The sequence below is a fragment of the Myiozetetes cayanensis genome, unplaced genomic scaffold (genome assembly GCF_022539395.1).
Source record: "Myiozetetes cayanensis isolate MyiCay16 unplaced genomic scaffold, myiCay2020 scf1394, whole genome shotgun sequence".
Taxonomy (NCBI): Eukaryota; Metazoa; Chordata; class Aves; order Passeriformes; family Tyrannidae; genus Myiozetetes; species Myiozetetes cayanensis.
Window position 1 is genome coordinate 1 of NW_026087042.1, and position 8,128 is coordinate 8,128.

At 52.0% G+C, this 8,128-nt stretch overlaps 1 long non-coding RNA gene across 1 annotated transcript; it reads left to right on the forward strand.

Moving 5' to 3' along the window:
* The first annotated feature begins 1,828 nt into the window (after nucleotides 1-1,828).
* LOC126636623 (uncharacterized) lies at nucleotides 1,829-4,142 on the forward strand. Its single transcript, XR_007628096.1, has 3 exons — nucleotides 1,829-2,583; nucleotides 2,819-2,962; nucleotides 3,580-4,142. It is a non-coding gene; the product is annotated as an uncharacterized LOC126636623 (long non-coding RNA).
* Nucleotides 4,143-8,128: the final 3,986 nt, after the last annotated feature.

The following is an 8,128-nucleotide window of genomic DNA, read 5'->3' on the forward strand; positions in this document are numbered from 1 at the left end:
ACTCCAAAATTGACTCCGAATGAAGATTCCTCCCAGACAAGAGGTGCCACCAGAGAAAGCTCCTGCTCCCCATGGATTGCCCAGACCAGCCCACCAGCTGCACCTAAGCCCCTGAGGGTAAGCATTTTCTTTCCTAGGAGAAAGCGCTGTAGTTGGCTTGCAATAATCCTGTGCTGAAATTGCTAGTCTGACAACAAAATGGGATAGGAATGAAAATTGCTCCCAAAGAAAAGGAGCCATCACAAAAAGCTCCTGTTTCCCTTGGAGGGCCCAGGCTGCCCCACAAAGTGCATGTAAGACCTTGGGGGTAAGCCCTTTTTGTCCTAGCAGAAAGGACTTTGGTTCGCTTGCAGGAGCGCTGCGCTGAAATTCCCAGTCCGACTGCAAAATTTGAAGACAGATTCCTCCCAGACAGAAGGTGGCCGGGCCAAAAGCTCCTTCTACCCGTGGAGTGCCCAGGTCGACCTACAACCCAGACCTTAAAGCCAAGGGTAAGCACTTGCTTTTCTGGGAGAAAGGCCTGTCGTTCGCTTGCAGGAATGCTGCACTGATGTTGCTACTCTGACTTCCAAATGGAATAAGAAGAAAGATTCCTGCCAGACAAGAGGTGCCATCACAGAAAGCTCCTGCTGCCCATGGAGCACCCAGGCTGCCCTACCAACTGCACTCTGGACCCTGAGGGTAAGCTCTTTCTTTCCTGGGAGAAAGGGCTGTCGTTCGCTTGCGGGAATCCTGCGCTAAAAGAGCCAGTCTGAGTGCCGAAATTAAATACGGATGAAGATTCCTCCCAAATCAAAACGTGCAGAGAGAAAGCTCCTGCTGCCCGTGGAGTGCCCAGAAGAGCCTAAAACCCAGGCCCTTGACCTAGAGGGTAAGCTCTTTCTTTCCTGGGAGAAAGGGCTGTCGTTCACTTGCAGGAGTCCTGCGCTGAAATAGCAAGTCTGACTAATGAAACTAAACACCGACGAAGATTTCTCCCAGGGAGAAGGTGGCAAGACAGAAAGGTTCTGCTCCCCATGGAGTGGCCAGGCTGGCCCACTAACTAAACCTGAGACCCCCAGGGTAAGCACTTTGTTTCCGGAGAGAACAGGCTTTTGTTTGCTTGCAGGAGTGCCGCACTGAAATTGCCAGTCGGACACCAAAACTCCAAACGAACAAAGATTGCTCCCAGACAAAATATGCAAGGAGACAAAGCTGCTGGTGTCCATGGAGTGCCAAGGCCGGCCCACCAACTGCACTTGAGACCCTGAGACTAAGCCCTTTGATTCCTGGGAGAAAGGCTTGTTGTTGGCTTGCAGGAATCCTGCACTGATATTGCTACTCAGACTCCAAAATTGACTCCGAATGAAGATTCCTCCCAGACAAGAGGTGCCATCAGAGAAAGCTCCTGCTCCCCATGGATTGCCCAGACCAGCCCACCAGCTGCACCTAAGCCCCTGAGGGTAAGCATTTTCTTTCCTAGGAGAAAGCGCTGTAGTTGGCTTGCAATAATCCTGTGCTGAAATTGCTAGTCTGACAACAAAATGGGATCGGAATGAAGATTGCTCCCAAAGAAAAGGAGCCATCACAAAAAGCTCCTGTTTCCCTTGGAGGGCCCAGGCTGCCCCACAAAGTGCACGTAAGACCTTGGGGGTAAGCCCTCTTTGTCCTAGCAGAAAGGACTTTGGTTCGCTTGCAGGAATGCTGCACTGATGTTGCTACTCTGACTTCCAAATGGAATAAGAAGAAAGATTCCTGCCAGACAAGAGGTGCCATCACAGAAAGCTCCTGCTGCCCATGGAGCGCCCAGGCTGCCCTACCAACTGCACTCTGGACCCTGAGGGTAAGCTCTTTCTTTCCTGGGAGAAAGGGCTGTCGTTCGCTTGCGGGAGTCCTGCGCTGAAATAGCCAGTCTGAGTGCCAAAATTAAATACGGATGAAGATTCCTCCCAAATCAAAATGTGCAGAGAGAAAGCTCCTGCTGCCCGTGGAGTGCCCAGAAGAGCCTAAAACCCAGGCCCTTGACCCTGAGGGTAAGCTCTTTCTTTCCTGGGAGAAAGGGCTGTCGTTCACTTGCAGGAGTCCTGCGCTGAAATAGCAAGTCTGACTAATGAAACTAAACACCGACGAAGATTTCTCCCAGGGAGAAGGTGGCAAGACAGAAAGGTTCTGCTACCCGTGGAGTGGCCAGGCTGGCCCACTAACTAAACCTGAGACCCCCAGGGTAAGCACCTTCTTTCCGGAGAGAACAGGCTTTTGTTTGCTTGCAGGAGTGCCGCACTGAAATTGCCAGTCGGACACCAAAACTCCAAACGAACAAAGATTGCTCCCAGAGAAAACGCGCAAGGAGACAAAGCTGCTGGTGTCCATGGAGTGCCAAGGCCGGCCCACCAACTGCACTTGAGACCCTGAGACTAAGCCCTTTGATTCCTGGGAGAAAGGCTTGTTGTTGGCTTGCAGGAATCCTGCACTGATATTGCTACTCAGACTCCAAAATTGACTCCGAATGAAGATTCCTCCCAGACAAGAGGTGCCATCAGAGAAAGCTCCTGCTCCCCGTGGATTGCCCAGACCAGCCCACCAGCTGCACCTAAGCCCCTGAGGGTAAGCATTTTCTTTCCTAGGAGAAAGCGCTGTAGTTCGCTTGCAATAATCCTGTGCTGAAATTGCTAGTCTGACAACAAAATGGGATAGGAATGAAAATTGCTCCCAAAGAAAAGGAGCCATCACAAAAAGCTCCTGTTTCCCTTGGAGGGCCCAGGCTGCCCCACCGAGTGCACGTAAGACCTTGGGGGTAAGCCCTTTTGTCCTAGCAGAAAGGACTTTGGTTCGCTTGCAGGAGCGCTGCGCTGAAATTGCCAGTCCGACTGCAAAAATTGAAGACAAACAAAGATTCCTCCCAGACAGAAGGTGGCCAGGCCAAAAGCTCCTTCTACCCGTGGAGTGCCCAGGCCGACCTACAACCCAGACCTTAAAGCCAAGGGTAAGCACTTGCTTTTCTGGGAGAAAGGCCTGTCGTTCGCTTGCAGGAATGCTGCACTGCTGTTGCTACTCTGACTTCCAAATGCAATAAGAACAAAGATTCCTCCCAGACAAGAGGTGCCATCACAGAAAGCTCCTGCTGCCCATGGAGCGCCCAGGCTGCCCTACGAACTGCACTCTGGACCCTGAGGGTAAGCTCTTTCTTTCCTGGGAGAAAGGGCTGTCGTTCGCTTGCGGGAATCCTGCGCTGAAATAGCCAGTCTGAGGGCCAAAATTAAATACGGATGAAGATTGCTCCCAAATCAAAACGTGCAGAGAGAAAGCTCCTGCTGCCCGTGGAGTGCCCAGAAGAGCCTAAAACCCAGGCCCTTGACCCTGAGGGTAAGCTCTTTCTTTCCTGGGAGAAAGGGCTGTCGTTCACTTGCAGGAGTCCCGCGCTGAAATAGCCAGTCTGACGAATGAAACTAAACAGCGACGAAGATTTCTCCCAGGGAGAAGGCGGCAAGACAGAAAGGTTCTGCTACCCGTGGAGTGGCCAGGCTGGCCCACTAACTAAACCTGAGACCCCCAGGGTAAGCACCTTCTTTCCGGAGAGAACAGGCTTTTGTTTGCTTGCAGGAGTGCCGCACTGAAATTGCCAGTCGGACACCAAAACTCCAAACGAACAAAGATTGCTCCCAGACAAAATATGCAAGGAGACAAAGCTCCTGGTGTCCATGGAGTGCCAAGGCCGGCCCACCAACTGCACTTGAGACCCTGAGACTAAGCCCTTTGATTCCTGGGAGAAAGGCTTGTTGTTGGCTTGCAGGAATCCTGCACTGATATTGCTACTCAGACTCCAAAATTGACTCCGAATGAAGATTCCTCCCAGACAAGAGGTGCCATCAGAGAAAGCTCCTGCTCCCCATGGATTGCCCAGACCAGCCCACCAGCTGCACCTAAGCCCCTGAGGGTAAGCATTTTCTTTCCTAGGAGAAAGCGCTGTAGTTGGCTTGCAATAATCCTGTGCTGAAATTGCTCGTCTGACAACAAAATGGGATCGGAATGAAGATGGCTCCCAAAGAAAAGGAGCCATCACAAAAAGCTCCTGTTTCCCTTGGAGGGCCCAGGCTGCCCCACAAAGTGCACGTAAGACCTTGGGGGTAAGCCCTCTTTGTCCTAGCAGAAAGGACTTTGGTTCGCTTGCAGGAGCGCTGCGCTGAAATTCCCAGTCCGACTGCAAAAATTGAATAAGAAGACAAAGATTCCTCCCAGACAGAAGGTGGCCAGGCCAAAAGCTCCTTCTACCCGTGGAGTGCCCAGGCCGACCTACAACCCAGACCTTCAAGCCAAGGGTAAGCACTTGCTTTTCTGGGAGAAAGGCCTGTCGTTCGCTTGCAGGAATGCTGCACTGATGTTGCTACTCTGACTTCCAAATGGAATAAGAACAAAGATTCCTGCCAGACAAGAGGTGCCATCACAGAAAGCTCCTGCTGCCCATGGAGCGCCCAGGCTGCCCTACCAACTGCACTCTGGACCCTGAGGGTAAGCTCTTTCTTTCCTGGGAGAAAGGGCTGTCGTTCGCTTGCGGGAATCCTGTGCTAAAATAGCCAGTCTGAGGGCCAAAATTAAATATGGATGAAGATTCCTCCCACATCAAAATGTGCAGAGAGAAAACTCCTGCTGCCCGTGGAGTGCCCAGAACAGCCTAAACCCCAGGCCCTTGACCCTGAGGGTAAGCTCTTTCTTTCCTGGGAGAAAGGGCTGTCGTTCACTTGCAGGAGTCCCGCGCTGAAATAGCCAGTCTGACGAATGAAACTAAACAGCGACGAAGATTTCTCCCAGGGAGAAGGTGGCAAGACAGAAAGGTTCTGCTACCCGTGGAGTGGCCAGGCTGGCCCACTAACTAAACCTGAGACTCCCAGGGTAAGCACCTTCTTTCCGGAGAGAACAGGCTTTTGTTTGCTTGCAGGAGTGCCGCACTGAAATTGCCGGTCGGACACCAAAACTCCAAACGAACAGAGATTGCTCCCAGACAAAATATGCAAGGAGACAAAGCTGCTGGTGTCCATGGAGTGCCAAGGCCGGCCCACCAAGTGCACTTGAGAGCCTGAGACTAAGCCCTTTGATTCCTGGGAGAAAGGCCTGTGGTTCGCTTGCAGGAATCCTGCACGGATATTGCTACTCAGACTCCAAAATTGACTCCGAATGAAGATTCCTCCCAGACAAGAGGTGCCATCAGAGAAAGCTCCTGCTCCCCATGGATTGCCCAGACCAGCCCACCAGCTGCACCTAAGCCCCTGAGGGTAAGCATTTTCTTTCCTAGGAGAAAGCGCTGTAGTTGGCTTGCAATAATCCTGTGCTGAAATTGCTCGTCTGACAACAAAATGGGATAGGAATGAAGGTTGCTCCCAAAGAAAAGGAGCCATCACAAAAAGCTCCTGTTTCCCTTGGAGGGCCCAGGCTGCCCCACAAAGTGCACATGAGACCTTGGGGGTAAGCCCTTTCTGTCCTAGCAGAAAGGACTTTGGTTCGCTTGCAGGAGCGCTGCGCTGAAATTCCCAGTCCGACTGCAAAAATTGAATAAGAACAAAGATTCCTCCCAGACAGAAGGTGTCCAGGCCCAAAGCTCCTTCTACCCGTGGAGTGCCCAGGCCGACCTACAACCCAGACCTTCAAGCCAAGGGTAAGCACTTGCTTTTCTGGGAGAAAGGCCTGTCGTTCGCTTGCAGGAATGCTGCACTGATGTTGCTACTCTGACTTCCAAATGGAATAAGAACAAAGATTCCTGCCAGACAAGAGGTGCCATCACAGAAAGCTCCTGCTGCCCGTGGAGCGCCCAGGCTGCCCTACCAACCGCACTCTGGACCCTGAGGGTAAGCTCTTTCTTTCCTGGGAGAAAGGGCTGTCGTTCGCTTGCGGGAATCCTGCGCTAAAATAGCCAGTCTGAGGGCCAAAATTAAATACGGATGAAGATTCCTCCCAAATCAAAATGTGCAGAGAGAAAGCTCCTGCTGCCTGTGAAGTGCCTAGAAGAGCCTAAAACCCAGGCCCTTGACCCTGAGGGTAAGCTCTTTCTTTCCTGGGAGAAAGGGCTGTCGTTCACTTGCAGGAGTCCCGCGCTGAAATAGCAAGTCTGACGAATGAAACTAAACACCGACGAAGATTTCTCCCAGGGAGAAGGTGGCAAGACAGAAAGGTTCTGCTCCCCATGGAGTGGCCAGGCTGGCCCACTAACTAAACCTGAGACCCCCAGGGTAAGCACCTTCTTTCCGGAGAGAACAGGCTTTTGTTTGCTTGCAGGAGCGCCGCACTGAAATTGCCAGTCGGACACCAAAACTCCAAACGAACAAAGATTGCTCCCAGACAAAATATGCAAGGAGACAAAGCTGCTGGTGTCCATGGAGTGCCAAGGCCGGCCCACCAAGTGCACTTGAGAGCCTGAGACTAAGCCCTTTGATTCCTGGGAGAAAGGCTTGTTGTTGGCTTGCAGGAATCCTGCACTGCTATTGCTACTCAGACTCCAAAATTGACTCCGAATGAAGATTGCTCCCAGACAAGAGGTGCCATCAGAGAAAGCTCCTGCTCCCCGTGGATTGCCCAGACCAGCCCAGCAGCTGCACCTAAGCCCCTGAGGGTAAGCATTTTCTTTCCTAGGAGAAAGCGCTGTAGTTGGCTTGCAATAATCCTGTGCTGAAATTGCTCGTCTGACAACAAAATGGGATAGGAATGAAGGTTGCTCCCAAAGAAAAGGAGCCATCACAAAAAGCTCCTGTTTCCCTTGGAGGGCCCAGGCTGCCCCACAAAGTGCACATAAGACCTTGGGGGTAAGCCCTTTTTGTCCTAGCAGAAAGGACTTTGGTTCGCTTGCAGGAGCGCTGCGCTGAAATTGCCAGTCCGCCTGCAAAAATTGAAGACAAACAAAGATTCCTCCCAGACAGAAGGTGTCCAGGCCCAAAGCTCCTTCTACCCGTGGAGTGCCCAGGCCGACCTACAACCCAGACCTTCAAGCCAAGGGTAAGCACTTGCTTTTCTGGGAGAAAGGCCTGTCGTTCGCTTGCAGGAATGCTGCACTGATGTTGCTACTCTGACTTCCAAATGGAATAAGAACAAAGATTCCTCCCAGACAAGAGGTGCCATCACAGAAAGCTCCTGCTGCCCATGGAGCACCCAGGCTGCCCTACCAACCGCACTCTGGACCCTGAGGGTAAGCTCTTTCTTTCCTGGGAGAAAGGGCTGTCGTTCGCTTGCGGGAATCCTGCGCTAAAATAGCCAGTCTGAGTGCCAAAATTAAATACGGATGAAGATTCCTCCCACATCAAAATGTGCAGAGAGAAAGCTCCTGCTGCCCGTGGAGTGCCCAGAAGAGCCTAAAACCCAGGCCGTTGACCCTGAGGGTAAGCTCTTTCTTTCCTGGGAGAAAGGGCTGTCGTTCACTTGCAGGAGTCCTGCGCTGAAACAGCAAGTCTGACTAATGAATCTAAACACCGACGAAGATTTCTCCCAGGGAGAAGGTGGCAAGACAGAAAGGTTCTGCTCCCCATGGAGTGGCCAGGCTGGCCCACTAACTAAACCTGAGACCCCCAGGGTAAGCACCTTCTTTCCGGAGAGAACAGGCTTTTGTTTGCTTGCAGGAGTGCGGCACTGAAATTGCCAGTCGGACACCAAAACTCCAAACGAACAAAGATTGCTCCCAGACAAAATATGCAAGGAGACAAAGCTCCTGGTGTCCATGGAGTGCCAAGGCCGGCCCACCAACTGCACTTGAGACCCTGAGACTAAGCCCTTTGATTCCTGGGAGAAAGGCTTGTTGTTGGCTTGCAGGAATCCTGCACTGCTATTGCTACTCAGACTCCAAAATTGACTCCGAATGAAGATTCCTCCCAGACAAGAGGGGCCATCAGAGAAAGCTCCTGCTCCCCGTGGATTGCCCAGACCAGCCCAGCAGCTGCACCTAAGCCCCTGAGGGTAAGCATTTTCTTTCCTAGGAGAAAGCGCTGTAGTTGGCTTGCAATAATCCTGTGCTGAAATTGCTAGTCTGACAACAAAATGGGATCGGAATGAAGATTGCTCCCAAAGAAAAGGAGCCATCACAAAAAGGCTCCTGTTTCCCTTGGAGGGCCCAGGCTGCCCCACAAAGTGCACGTAAGACCTTGGGGGTAAGCCCTCCTTGTCCTAGCAGAAAGGG